Source organism: Gavialis gangeticus, unplaced genomic scaffold (assembly GCF_001723915.1).
Source record: "Gavialis gangeticus isolate Ggan-Ray unplaced genomic scaffold, GavGan_comp1, whole genome shotgun sequence".
In the NCBI taxonomy this organism is placed as follows: domain Eukaryota; kingdom Metazoa; phylum Chordata; order Crocodylia; family Gavialidae; genus Gavialis; species Gavialis gangeticus.
Window position 1 is genome coordinate 149798162 of NW_017729024.1, and position 14581 is coordinate 149812742.

At 39.6% G+C, this 14581-nt stretch overlaps 1 long non-coding RNA gene across 1 annotated transcript in view; it reads left to right on the forward strand.

The window, feature by feature from the left end:
• LOC109298262 overlaps positions 1-7312 on the forward strand; it is a 24431-nt gene extending 17119 nt beyond the window's left edge. Inside the window, exons 3-4 of the long non-coding RNA XR_002097566.1 lie at positions 2685-2690; positions 7302-7312. This is a non-coding gene — a long non-coding RNA (uncharacterized LOC109298262). The remainder of the gene's footprint in view (positions 1-2684; positions 2691-7301) is intronic.
• The last annotated feature ends 7269 nt before the right edge of the window (positions 7313-14581 follow it).

Consider the following 14581-nt stretch of genomic DNA (forward strand, 5'->3'; position numbering starts at 1 on the left):
GCAACCATTGTTCCCTGTTACCCCAAGAGGCACCCTGGCGAACAGAGCATCTCCGATCCCTTGCTGTGTCCCCCTAATGAATTTGTAGGCGGCCACAAGATCACCTGTCAGCCTTCTCTTGAGGAGGCTGAAGAGGTCCAGGTCCCTCAGTGTCTTCTCATAGGCCTTGTCCTGTAAGTCCGTAACTATTCACTCATTACTTTTTCAAACAAGAACCTTTGCTCCTCCTCCCATAGTGGCTCCTAATTTGGGGGAAAAATCTCTCCATAGGGGCCTCCAAAAATATGTGCCTCAAAACCATCCTCAAAATTCTCCTTTGCTCTGATGCCTGAACAAAACATGGCAAAAGATATGTAATGTGCTGAGAAGAAATCTGCCTATCAGATGTCAAATATTGTCCCAGTTTTCTTGATCTCCCTCATCTGTCTTCACCCATCTGTTACTTCTTGTCCTATACTTAAATTGTAGGTTCTTGGAAGCAGGGATGTCAAGTTGTTCTCTCCTTGAACAGTGCTTAATGCATTAGGGTTCTGGGCCTTTACTATGACTCTGAAGTTCTCCAGCAATATTAATATTGCTAATAATAGCTCTCTGACATGTTGTATAATGCATTTGTTAATTAGTATTATACTTTTAATTCACCATTTGCTGTTAAATTACCATCCTTGATGTTGTATGGAACTCTTTAAAGACAGACTCTTGGATCCAGTTGGGTTCACATTTACCTCAGTGGCTCTGCACAAGTACAGAAATTTAGCCAGGTGAAATCCAGATGGAATTGAGACCCAGGAGTATATAGTACTGTAGGAGATGTTACTGTGACATTCAGCTGAGGAAGGATTTGATAGAAACAAGAGTTGTGGAGGAGGGAGGGAATCTTGCAGGAATGGAAGAGGCTGCTAGTAGACTAGCTGCTTAGTAGTCTTGTTACTTAGTGGCAAAGCTCCCAAGAATCCTAGGAGGAAAGCTTTTTGGTGATTCCTTTATTGGACCAACTGTATAGCTGAGAGAGATGTAAGCTAAGTCTCTGTGCTCCAAAACTTGTCTAACATCTCTCTAAATTATACATGTGGTCTAATAAAGGATTACACCAAAAAAATCTTGCTTCTCACATGTTTCCTGGACTGTCATAGCTACAGCAACATCTCAGCCCTACCCAACAATTCTAGACAAGAAGCCTCCCCACCTCACCTACCAAATGAAACAATTAATTAATTAATGCCAGTGAATATGTTATAAATGGCATGAAGAAAATCAGTGGGACAGTTTTTGACCTTAGTTACCCTAATGCAAATTCAGTGTGTTTCTGAGTAGAATTACTCTGGATCCACACTTGTGTAACAGAAATCACAAATTATCTTTGTGTCAAAGAATCTAGAGAGAAGTACAGATAGAGAATTATTGTGCATGTGCCTCATTGCATTATTATTCATATTTTTCTTTACAATGTTAAACACAGTGTAAATACATAATGTAATCCCTGCAGAATGTTTACTGCTAGCAGCATCAAAAACAAAGAGGAGTATCCATAGCTAATGTGAATATAATTAATTTGCCTTCGGGTCTCATTGAAATCTGTAGACTATACATGTTAATAATGAATAGTGAAAGGCTTCACTATAGACATAGAAGCCAACATTTCCCTAAAATGTATGCAAAAATAATCCATGCTTAGGCATAAAAAAAACCTGATTTGACTTTCAGAGGTAGTAAGCATTTAGTGGTACAACTCCCATTGTGGGCAATAACAACTTCTGTGCAAGGTCTGATTCTACAGAAGCTTCAGAAATTAGTTTCTAGTTAATTGAATACATAAAAATACTACTACTCATGCAGAGGCCTCTGTATCATTTATTTTTATATTCAGTCAAGGCAATGTACTACATTTCCAACTACTCAGTTTTGAATGCACCATATATTTTTGGAATGACAATGCATAACTCCATCACAGGTTTTATAAGAGAAAAGCTGAAAGTATTGGCAGCTGGAATTTAGGAGCCAAGAAGCTGCTTGAAACAACTACGTTAGCTGGATGTTTTGTTGAAATTATCAGCAGTGAACTAATTAACAAACAATCTTTAAATCTCCATCTTCACATTTCAATGCTGGTATCCATAGGGGAAAAAAATGAGCATTGATTATACGCAATTCACAGACTGAAGATGCTTTTCACAATCTTGATATCTAGCAATATATTTTTAATGACAGTAAAATTTCCATTGATTTCAATGGGGTCAGACTTTCACCCTAAATTTTTATTTCAGACTCAAGAATCAGTCACAAGTGGTATATGTAATTAGTCTTTTGCCATTATGATTTTGATTGCATCCAAAGTTCCAGTCATAGACAAAATTCTGTCAAGCCTGTCGGGTACTTTGGCCTAAAAAAAGGTCTCTGGATTAGGCCCATTATGCCTAGTTTAATGGTATAAATGTATATCAGTTTTACAGCATTTAATATACAACACTATTCTATTTAAAAATGATTTACCCAAATCTGAAAGCCTTCCTCATTTTGAAATAGCACTAAGTTAGTTACATGGAGACCTTACAATCACATTATTTTTCAATAACTTATTCTCATTGATCAGTCGAACAGTTTGACACGTTATTTATGAGCTACTGTGATGAATCACATCCGTTTCCAAGGTAAAGTAAGCAAATTCTCTGTTTATATAATTAAAGTTGAAGGTCAAACTTTGATTATGTTTTCGATTCTACTACAGCAATATAAAGCAAGGCCTTTAGACTTCAGAATTGGCAACCAGTCATATGAGATGCTTTTGCACTTAAAAATTGACCACAAATCTTGAGTAAATCATAATTAACATCCAAGAGACAGGAAACCTACCAGATGACTGCAGTAGAGTTGAAGAGGAAATTGATTTTATGTTTTGAATATATTTTTGTAGAAGTTTTTTCTTTGCAAAGAATGTTTATTTATTTTGAAGCAGTTTTCAGAAAAAAAGTTTATGATTGTTAAAGTGTCAAAATGAGAGCTGGGAAAACACTAACCTCCAATGCTTAGTATGTCATATGGTATTTATCTAACCCTCTGGCCCACTGCTGTTGAACTTCTGCGAGGGTAAATTTATCAGTAAGCCATTGGCAGGTGCAAGTGAAACTCACAGTGTCCAGAAATGTAGTGTATAAACAACATTTAACCCCTTTTTAGCAACATGCTATTAAATTATGAGATAAGATGCCTGGGCCATAGAAGTAAATGCAATCTTAAATTGTAAAAGATGTTGTTGAGCAGCATACTAACACAAATTAATTACCACAATACCTTCTACTCAAATCAGACCAGGATGTGCAAGCATAAATGGACAGAGGGAAAAAAATCCTATCTGTGTTAAAAGATAAATGTATGCCAATGAGAATTTCTCCCAATAAGTGAATTATTTAATGAAAGAAATGCAAAAATGCAGATTGTGAAATGCATGATTTCAGTGAGCTATGGGATGGTTGCTTAGGATGATTCTTGTCATGCGACACAATTGTTACATCTAGACTATGGGTACAGACCTTGCTTCATCAGCCATCTTTATAAATTCTCTACCAAATATGCTTTTTTGTCTTGGAAATAAATTATGAAACCCTTTGTTAACATGCATATTATTTTTGATAAGAAGTCATTTCAGAGCTTTGCAAGGACTAACTTGAAATATGACATTTTAGGTCAGACAAAGGGACATTGTGGGTGCTGTGTGGAAATATGTTGTTCTTTTCTTGTTCTACATCTCTCCTGTAGACAGGGCTGTCCCTAGAGGGTGGTGAATCGGGGCAACCGCCCTGGGCCCCACGCTTTGGGAGGCAGAGCTAGGTAGAGTGGTGGCTCCACTTCCAGCTGCTTGATACCCCTCCCCCTCCCCCACACTGCCACCGCCACTTCAAGTGTCAGTGGCAGCTTCTTCAGGTCCAGGGCCCCTGGGATCAGAGTTGGGGTGGGGCTTCGCGTGGGCTGATTTGCCCCGGGCCCTGCACCCTTCTCAGGTCGGCTTCGGCTATACCTGTAGACAGGAGCATAACCGTAAGGATTGCCTTCATTAGGATCCCCAACATACAGAAGAGGCATCCTAACACTTAGAAATAAGGGATCCCCCCTTGATACTATAGAAGGTTAGGAGCAGGATAAGGGGTGTAGTGGATGGGCTAGGAGAGAAATGGGCAATGCAAGGAGGTGCGCCCATTGCCTTTATTATAGGTCCAAAACTGGAAAGGCAATAAAGTTAGAAGTAACTGGTTTTGCTACAGGCTGAAAGCTACCTCTGTGACATAAATTAATGGCTTTAGTCAAGCTCCAAGTGGGAAGCACAAAGCTACCACCATGCCACAACATTTTAGCAATCTGTGCAATCTCAGAATGGATGACAAGTATTAAATGGGCCAAGGAAACTCCCTATGCCTGACAAAGGGTGTTTGTGCCTGAAAGCTTACAAAGAACTTTTTTCCAACTATTGGTTTAATAACAGATATCACATCTACCCAAAGAACTTTTGCTGCCAAGGAAACCGAAACATTTTCTGTCCTGTCTCTGAGTCAGGAATAAGGAACAAAGAGGCCTGTGAGGAAGCATGCAGGATTTATGTTACCAACATATAAATCTAGCTGCATTCCTCTGGGATAGATAACTTATAAACAAATATTGGCTAAAAATAACAGAACTACATATTGTACTTTTGGACCCAGCCCTGAGCAAAAGGTGGTATATAAAATACACCACACCAAGAATATCCCCAGGATGTGTTATGACTTAGGAATATGCACCTAATTTGAGACACAAGTCCCTCCCTCTCTATCCAGCTGAAAATTTCAACTTCCTTGTACAACAGGAGGTTTAACAGCATTAGTCAGTAGTTTGGGAGGATAAAATGAAGACTCCACCTTTTCATCTTCCCACATGTTCCTGCACACTTCTTTTTGTTGCCTCAGCCCAGAGTCTAATCAAAGAGTCATAGAGTTGGAAGGGATCTTTAACCCTGTATCATCCAGATCCGATGCTCATCCAGCTTCCTCTTGAAAACCTCCAGTGAAATTCTACTGTCTCCCTGAGCGGTCTGTTCCACTGCCTGACTCTTTTAACATCTTGAACATGGCTTTAAATGGAATTCTTAGTCCTCCTTATTCCCTGGCATAGATATATCGTTCAACTCACAATCTATTTTTTATTGAATTAAAATGTTAGCTTTCTTGGATGATCTTTATTTCTGAGTTGTAGCACCTGCACCAATTAAATTATTCTACCATTGATTTAATACATAAGAGCATTTGTCTTGTAAAGTAGGTCTTTAATTTTGAAGACTAATTCAGTTAAAATTAAATAGCGCTAATTAGGAACCTAGAGCTATAGCCATTACTCATATGAAAGCCATCATTGTGATTTCTGAGGAACTACTCATATGAGTAAACTGTCAGGAATGATTCAGAAAAAAAACACCTTTTTAAAGTTAGCCCCTGATAGTGCAAATGGCAGAAAGATCACTCGTGTATAAAGTTAAGTGCTTATATAATGGGTTGTAGGATGAAAACCTTAGCTAATATGTTTTTGCCTTTTATCTATTGCTATTAGCAAGAATTAAATGATCTAAAAGTTGTACAGTTTTATTATACATGGCAACTTTTGATCAACTAGGAAAGGCTCAGTATTGACATATTAAACAGCTAATTCCAGATGTACTTTTCTGTTTTGAGATGGTTAAACTTTTTTTGTTACTATGGAGATTATCTACTGAATGGTTTACTTACTGCCCCTAAGCTGTCATCGCATGCTGTTTAATTTATAAAGCTGGTCCAAACCTCTGCGAAAAAAAGTCACCAATATTTCTCACAACTTTTTTGATTTATTTTTTAGTGTCAGCCAAGACATAACATTTATTATGATTCATCTCAGCATGATGACATTTCATTTTTCTTGCTGAAGAAGATGTTCCTGAAAAAGGAGATCAACATCCCTTTAGCTTTCTGGATATCACATAATAAATGAGGGGGTCTGTTTTTCCTCACTGCCTCAATAGGAAGAAGTGTTTATGTTTCAGGACCAAGCCCCCACAGAATATTTACAAAATTTGTTGCGAGGTGTTGAACCATAAATCTAAAGTTTGAAACCTACATCAAATAGAAATAAAGCCCTATAAAACACACCGTGAAACAAAAACTCAGGACGGAAAAGTGTAAATATTTTCAAGAATTATTGAAATCCTTAAGTGTCTTCCCCATAAATAACACATAAAATTTATTTTATCAAATGGACTTTAGGGATGACATTCTAAATATTATAAATGAATTAAATATTTTCATTACAGTGTGCTAACAAAGAGAGACAAACATTCTAGGGTTGCTATAGGTAGCCAAGCAAACTCATTACAGCATTTCTAGGGAGAGACAGAAAGAGATTTAAAATAGAATCTGCTTTACATAGGAAATTATTATCAGGAGTTGAAGACGTAAAACTAAAGTAAGTTACTTTGTAATTTCATTATAGTAAACTAATATGAACCCACATTATTAAAGGAAAGCACCACAGCTGCTTTTATTACTCTGTCAACTGATCTTTTTATAAGTGACTTAGAACAAAAACTATATATATATATTTATATTCCTGAAAGCTGATGGAAAACAACCCACTCTTAGGGATGATAAAAAAACATAAATAGTCAGCTAATCTTTGATTATATAATTAGACTCTGGTTCCTCAGCCATCATTTAGATGGTAAATTTCATAATAATCTCACTATAACTGTCATTTAAACATTAAGAAAAATGAATCAAACTTTATCTCATGCCAAGATCTGCAAGCAATAGAGAAGATTTATGTTGTCTTTGCAAAAAGTATGAGAAGATTGTATCAGATTATTGTTTTTGTTTGAATATATGTATTTTCTATTATTATTTTTTTTGTATGTATATTACAGCAGCACCAAGCATCTCAGTCAGAATCAAGGTCCCCTATTACTAGACACTGTACACAAAAGTAGTCAGAGGCTTTTCCACTCACAATATGAGGTGTAGAAAAAAACAGGCTCTGGGAAAGGACAATTAAGTGAAAACATTTGATGCTGGTACTTTTGGTGGAGTAAAAGGTAAAAGGGGGAGGATGGAAAAGAGAAGAGTAAATAACCAAGGAAGATCAGGATTGTAAAGAACATTAAGACTAGAAGTTTGAACTTGGTACAGTGGAAAATGGTAGTTTGTAGGGGGAATCAAATAGTGGGGTGATGTGGTCAGAACTATGGGCAAGAAGAACAACATTACAGATTTCAGGCACATTAGCAGATACATTTTGCCTGGATTGGGGTGCAGGGCTTTTGGCTCCTGCTTGTGCTCCCTCAGCCTGATTCTTATTTATTCTAAAGCTCCTCTACACCATTCTGGCAGTAAATTATATTTATACTAAGTTTAAGGCCCAGTTCTACTGCCTGAGTTGTATAAAAGGGCCTTAGTGGAAATGAGAATTATGTCCCATATTAATTGCTTAGCCTGACACAGATACCTCATCCCCTTTCCACCAGTTAAAGTTACACTCACTTATGCACATCTACTAAAAGCCAGATGGCACATTCTTTTACTTCATCATTTAGACCCTCTAGTCCCTGTTTCTAGCCAACAGGCATCTAAACTGGATTTTACAAAATCTTTCAACTCAAATACTAAATTTTCCCCAGGAATGTTATTACCTTTGCACCTATCTACATTCTACATTTCTCCCAAGATCTCTGATAACAGTATAAATCACAGCTAAAGCTGAATGTAAATCTACTGCATTTTGAAAGCACAACAGGTAAAGTCAGGGACTGAATACAATCAAATCACAAGCGTTCAGAATACAAACCTCCAGAGGAAATAACAAAGACAGCCATGCCATTTTTGTAGTCAAATAAAAACATTAGTGCTGAAAAGGGAACAATTTCAGAGAACAAAAAGGTATCAAGATTAAAAATATACCTGCTTAAAGGGAACACTGTGTTTTGCCTAATGGTTGGTTTGGGGGGTGGGGGTTGTTATTGTTTTTGGTTTTTGTTTTTGGAAACCAAGAATTCCCTTTAATTGAAGCGGTCCAAGTTTCTGCAAAAAATCAACAAAAAGTGCAGGACCTGATTTTCTACAGTGGGTGGCTTGAGCAGTTATTTATCTGCATTGCTGTGACAATAGAGACCTAGTTTTGATTTACTGATGAGTGAATTACAAGCTGAAAAAAGCAGTGATCTCACTTGAGTGCACCACAACCTGCTGCCAAAACTGGAGAATACCTAAAATGTATTTTATTTACAAACAGGTCCCTCCATTTTTCCCAGCTACATTCCAAGTGAATGTCTGTGTCCTATTACCAAATATAATGTCACATTTCTAGTCATCTTTCAGTGTATCCAAAACTGAAACAAGTGGTGTAAATGTAGCAAGCAGTTCATATAAAGCTAACCTTACATGCAAAACTACAATCCAAGTATTAGAAAGTTATAATTGTCTGACTTGGACAACTACTAGGTTAAAACAGAACTGGAAAGTTGTCCTTAATGTTTGGCAAGTGATAGAGTATTTTATTTGTTATCAGCTAATTCATTAATTCAAAGTAACAATCAGCAGCCATGGTTTCTTTGCAAAGGCTCATGTTTGTGCTCCTTCTTTTTCAGTAGACAACCATACTGAAACATCATTACCATTAAGAGCCAAGACCTCCTGATAAGTTCAGGGGTGCAAGTAATGACCCATTGTGGCCCTTCCTATCACAGGCCCTGGCAACAATGTAGCTTTTCAAGAAATCTTGGAATCTTGGGCCAGGTACAGACATCATACATAAAAGGGTTCAAGTGTTTGGAACCTGGTCTAAATCTGTAACAGAAGAGAATTTTTGAGAATATAGACTGATTTAAAAATGGCGGCACCTGATCTAAAATAGACCTGGATGGATGTAATATCAGACTTAATCAGTTTAGATTACACTGGTCTGTCAAACTTCTGCACCAGTTCCCCTATTGATTCATGCTAGGTCACTGCCACTAGCATTCCAGAGGCCTTTGCAGCCTGCCCCACTCCCTCCCCTTTCATAGAGGCAGGGATCTCGGCTGGGCTGCTCTAGTCGAGCGCCTAGCTAGCCCTACCCCAGGACTTTAGCAGAGTTAAGGCAGCAAAGCCTCTGCTCCCCAGCCCTGCATCCTGCCTGCACTTGCCAGCAGCAGCACCAGAGGGGGGGTAGAGCCCCCCCCCCGCATGAACCCTTCCTAGCTGTGCTTGTTCCAACTTGGGGGGAGGGGCAGACCCAGGCTGTGGGGCAGGGGCATGCACTCTTCCCCATACCCCCCAGTGCTGGCCAGTTCAGCTAATAGCTGTGTGCAGCTCTGCCTGTTCCATCTCAGCTGAGCTGAACAGCGCCCACCCCCACCCCCCGCATGTGCTTGCCTGGGTCTGGGGCGGGCAGGGCTGGACTGGAGCAGGGGCCTGTACTCCTCTCCTCTCCCCCCACCCCCCAGTTATGCCCAGGTGGGCTGACAGCTCTGGGCAGCTCTCAGCTGCCCATATCAGCAGAGTCTTGCAGTGGCGGGAGGGGAAGGGGGGTTGGTAGTGGAGAACCTCACCCCATGGACCTGGCCCCAGCCCCCACAAACCCAAGTAAGGAGCGCTGGAGGGGGACTTCCATTCCCTCATCCACCCCCACCATTGTATGGCTCCACTGACATGGGCAGGCAGGAGCCAGAGCTGAGAGCCATGCGTGGCTGTCAGCTGAGCTGGGCAGCACTGGGGTGGGGGGCAGGGGATGAAAGGAACACAGGCCCCCAAGCTGTAGCCCAGCTCCAGTGCCCCAACCCCAAGCAAGCACAGCTGGGGGAGGGGGGCATCCCCAAGTACCCTGGCTGTAGCTGGTGGAGACATGGGGCTAGGAAGAGAGGCCACTCTGGGAGGCATGTAGGAGTGTCCCCTGCCTTCAGACCTTGGCCAGTTCAGGCACTTGCATGCCTTCCTCACTGAAAAGCAAACATGTATTCTGTTCACTCCTGATCCATTCTATGCAGCTTAGAGAAACCCACCTAGGTTGGATCGATTTTATCTTGGGCTTCTTAAATGTCTGTACCTAGCCCAGGAGTTCACTATTTGGACGATGGTCTTGTACCTTTCAGCTTAGCCCTGCCCAAGAGAAGTCCTTGGCTTGGCTTGGCTTGGCTAGCCTCTAAGACACAGGCAAGTCATGGACTAGTAAACATATTCAGAAGTGTGGAGCCACTGCTCTGTCCATTTCCTGCCCTCACTGATCTGGGCAGAGTAACAGTAGTCAGCAGCCATCCAATTCTGTGCCCCCAAAGTTCAGGTGTGGGGGATTCTGGCTGGGGAACTCATATCCATCTTCTGTCTCTGCAGAGATGATTAATCCACGTTACACATGTTGCTAATCCAGTATGACTGTAAATAAATGTCTCATTTGAGGCAAGTCCATGTTTGACTTGGACCTTTCCAACTTGCATTGCTGCTACTCTGCCAGTAGTTGGTAAGTGAGTGCACACAGCCTGGCCAACTTGTCCCTGGAACTAGCCGTAATAAACCTACAGATACACATGCCAGACCAAGGAAGAATTGTTAGCACATTTTATCCTTTGTACTTCAGAGACTTGAACCAGGACTATGGATGTATATATGTCTGTAGGATCCAGAGATATAAGGCTTTCAGGGCAAATGTGACATTTATAGCCTATGGACTTGATTATGATTTGTTGACACCTCTTTTACTCCAGTATAGCTACACTGACTTAGGTTTTTTCAGACTTACACCAGTGTAAATGAGAGCAGGGAGGTTTTTACCCCTTCATCTCCAAAGTCTGCCTCCTAAATTACAGCTGAGTGTACTGGCCAAGTAGTAGTGTGGGGAAGGTATACAGTAAGTTCCTGAGCTTGCTACACCTCTCCTGAGGATAAATAACTTCAGTTAGGGTTATCATTACCTCTCCTGAGTACTCAAATCATACCTGATTAAAAGACCCATGAAGTTCCATCAGGTAACAAGCCTGATCCCTAAAGCCCAGGCTCTCAACCTCTATTCTTCCACTCAACTTTTCTGATAGTAAATACTTAAGTTATTTGGGCTCTGATCCTGTATCACAAATAAAGGATAGTTAGCATTTACCTAGGTAATTTTCAGGTGTGATTCCATAGGTAGAGATGTGTATCAGTGATGACCAACCTTCTCAGTCTTGTACCCTCACCACTTAATACAAATAGAGTGCTAATGAATGGGATGTTGATATAGCAAACTGTTTGCTGAGATGGAGCCTATTTTCTCTCTTAAAATGCTGTGTGTATGTGTGTGAGAGAGAGACAGAGAGACTGAGACAAAGAGAGAGAGAAGGAGAGGAGAAGTTGCTGAGATAAACTGTGGTAAGAAAATAATCTGGCATTAATCAAAACTATATCCATTTTCATGGAAAAGAAACTATATGCATTTCTTATCTCCATTATTTCCTTTCTTTCCATGTTCTGCCTGTTTTCAGAAACATTTTGCAAGAAGAGAACATGGAGATCTAAGAGTGAGCAGAGAAGATAGGACACAAGACACAAAGTTACAAAAACTGGTGGGAAAATCAGTACTTGGTAAAAATTAATGCTGGTGCCTTCACAGTCTGTCTCTATTCTTTATTCTTATATCATTTTATCTTTCCATTCTCTGAAATCCCCACCCTATTTCTTTCCTCATTTCTCCTCTTTCCTCAGCCCCACCCTTTGCCATGTATTTTCTGGGTGAAGATTTTACCTAATACTATGATTTTCTGCATTGTGTTTAAGTGCAATAGTGAGGGATGATCTACAAATGGCATATAAGCAGACAAATAGACAGGGAAGCACATATTTAGAAGTTATGGTCTTTGAGGCAAAGACCAACTTTTTTTGTAAAGCGTCTTGTACCATGTGTTATGGTCCATGATTGGGACTACCACTACTTCCACCACTGCCACTACAATAATGATGATTAAAATAATGACTATTGAAAACGTGTAGTTCAAATTTAAGACATTCCCAATGTGTTTATAATAATCCACAACCTTGTTTTCATATCAGGCATGTCCTCATGATTGGTATAAATCATTGTAACTCTATTTTGAAGCCATGACAGCTTATATCAGCAGAATATCTACCCCATGTCTCTTTTTTTTGCATCAGCAAACAATTGTTCTTTTAAAACTGTTCTTTTTTTTTCCATTAGCTTAAATTGCAGGTATAAAAATTCAAGGACAGATGTTTAAAATAAAGCCTTATCATAGATCTTACATTTCAAAAACAAAGGCTGCCTGGACCTATGTGATTCATTGAACTATGCTGGCTAAGATGTGCCAGTCTCCATAGCCAATGACACAAGAGGAGATCAGTACTTAATGTCACATTCATCTTCCTTTCTTTCAGCAGTCTGAATGACCAGATACACGTTCACAGCTGGATCAGTTAGGGGCAGCCTTCAGTGCACATCAAGAGCAAGGCATGAACTCACACCTCTGGATCTATAGTGAAATACCTTAATCTCTCTGCCACCAGGCCCTGTTTTTAAAGTCACATTGTTATTAGTACAAGAATACCATCGTGTGTAAGTGCTGTCCTAAAAAAAAGGACTTAAAACTTACTTCTCAGCTGGAGCTTTAATTGGTGAGTCAGAATGTTTTTAGTATGGATATGGGTCCTTTTTGGGCCAGGTGCATTTTTGTAAACTACTGTCCATGTGTCTAGATTTCCTTAGACAGACACGTTTTTAAAGACTGAAAGACATAAACTATAGGAATTAATGAAGGAGAGCAGTAAACATTTGATGTTCACTGCACAGTAAAGCTCCAGATTATTACACCCAAAGACAATGAGCGTATACCTTTTCATTCCTTCAGACAGAATCTGTCATCACTTTTATATTTGTTTTTTGCTTTTATCATATATAAAAAGACCCAAGCAAAAGACTATAAAATATCTGCAATAAAAAAAATCTGGTAAAAATAAAGTCTATAAAACAAAGGCAGAAAAAAAACCTGGGCTAGTCTGCATTTGTTCTTGACTGTTTTTCATCAGAGTTTGGAATAACACGATGATGTTTCCCAGAAGTGCATATTTGGGCTCAGGAGTTTTGGGGATTCCACTGGGCTTGGGACTGTCCAAATGTGGAATAAAAAGGTATTGTCTCATACCCACCATGCTTTTGCCATTGGTCCTGTGGAAGGCTCCACATTTCATGGTAAAGAATGAACAAATGGATGTCAACTATATGCAGTAACGGGAACATCAGAATAAAAAAAAAGCACCAGTGAGGCCTAGAAAGCAAGTAAACCTGAGTCACCAAGAAAAAACAGTGAGATTAAGTTCTGAATTTCAGAGGTATCAGGCATGCCGTGTTTGCTGATGGAAAAAAAAAGATTTGCTCTTGTGATTTAGGCAAGTTACCACCAGAGGCTGTAGAGGAAGAAAGCTTGTTTGACAGACTGGGGAAGTAATTACTGAAGTTTTTTGAAACACCGTGGAAACGTTGACCTGATCATACTGACTAAAGCAAAGTAGACAGCAAGGAGAATCAGCTCAGACTTCCTGAGACACATTCCTAACCTGTGAAATCCTTCCGATTCTGTTCCTGCACTTTTTGTGCTGAATTGTCCCAATCTGTGTAGAAATAAGTGAGCACTGCTAGACTGGGACCATCAAAATCATTTGATTTCTGCTGGTCCAAATTCGGCGTGTGATGATCTATGAATGAAAATCTAGTAAAATTGACTCATGTAGCACCATAAGGGGAAAGGGTTTGATTTGCCATAATAGTGTGCTTTTCTCAGAGACAGTTGTTCTGAACTTGTACATTTTACAACATAATATTGATGCAAAGTACTTTTAAAATTGTTTCTGCATGTTGTGTGTAGGGTGTTGGTGGTATGTGTATAGCTTTCTCTTGTTCCTTGAAGGTGAGTTGCTAGACTACATCTCACCATAGTCTACACAAATGCCTGTCACCTAAAAATTTCAGTTTTACAAACTGACTGCTGTGAATTTTAATCAGGGTGTCGATTTTTGTAATTCATGAGTGACATGCTAATCGGTCTCTGAGTCATGCTTAGGATAAATGATTCATGGGGCTAAAAACAGCTTCCAAGCAAGAAGGAATAGTAATAAAATTAATAATATTCTGGAGAAAAATATAAGGTGTTCAGCATCATGTCACTCTGAGAACTGAAGTCAGTGATACCTCATCCACTGCCAGCTGTGTTCAGGATGCAAGTGTTGCTTTCAGGCTGGACTGAGGCATGTTGTAATGCCTCAAGGTATAGACTGCAGGCATTTTTCCCAGTACTAGAAAAAAGAAAAAAAGTGGGATGTACTTTCTATGGAAGGATGGACCATAAATATATAATAGACAGGACTGCAAGACTTGTGTGTGTGTGCGATTATGTATTTCATGTGCGTTATATGGATATGTGCACTATCTGTAGTTCATGAGCCTTTTTGTATCTTAACTTCCCAATCATTGATTAATCCAAGAGAGCTCTTAGATTATTAATTGATTCCACAGTAACCTGCAGGTAGAGACTGCCAAATGAACAATGACACCTGACAACATAGGAAAACATGAGCCCTTTTTC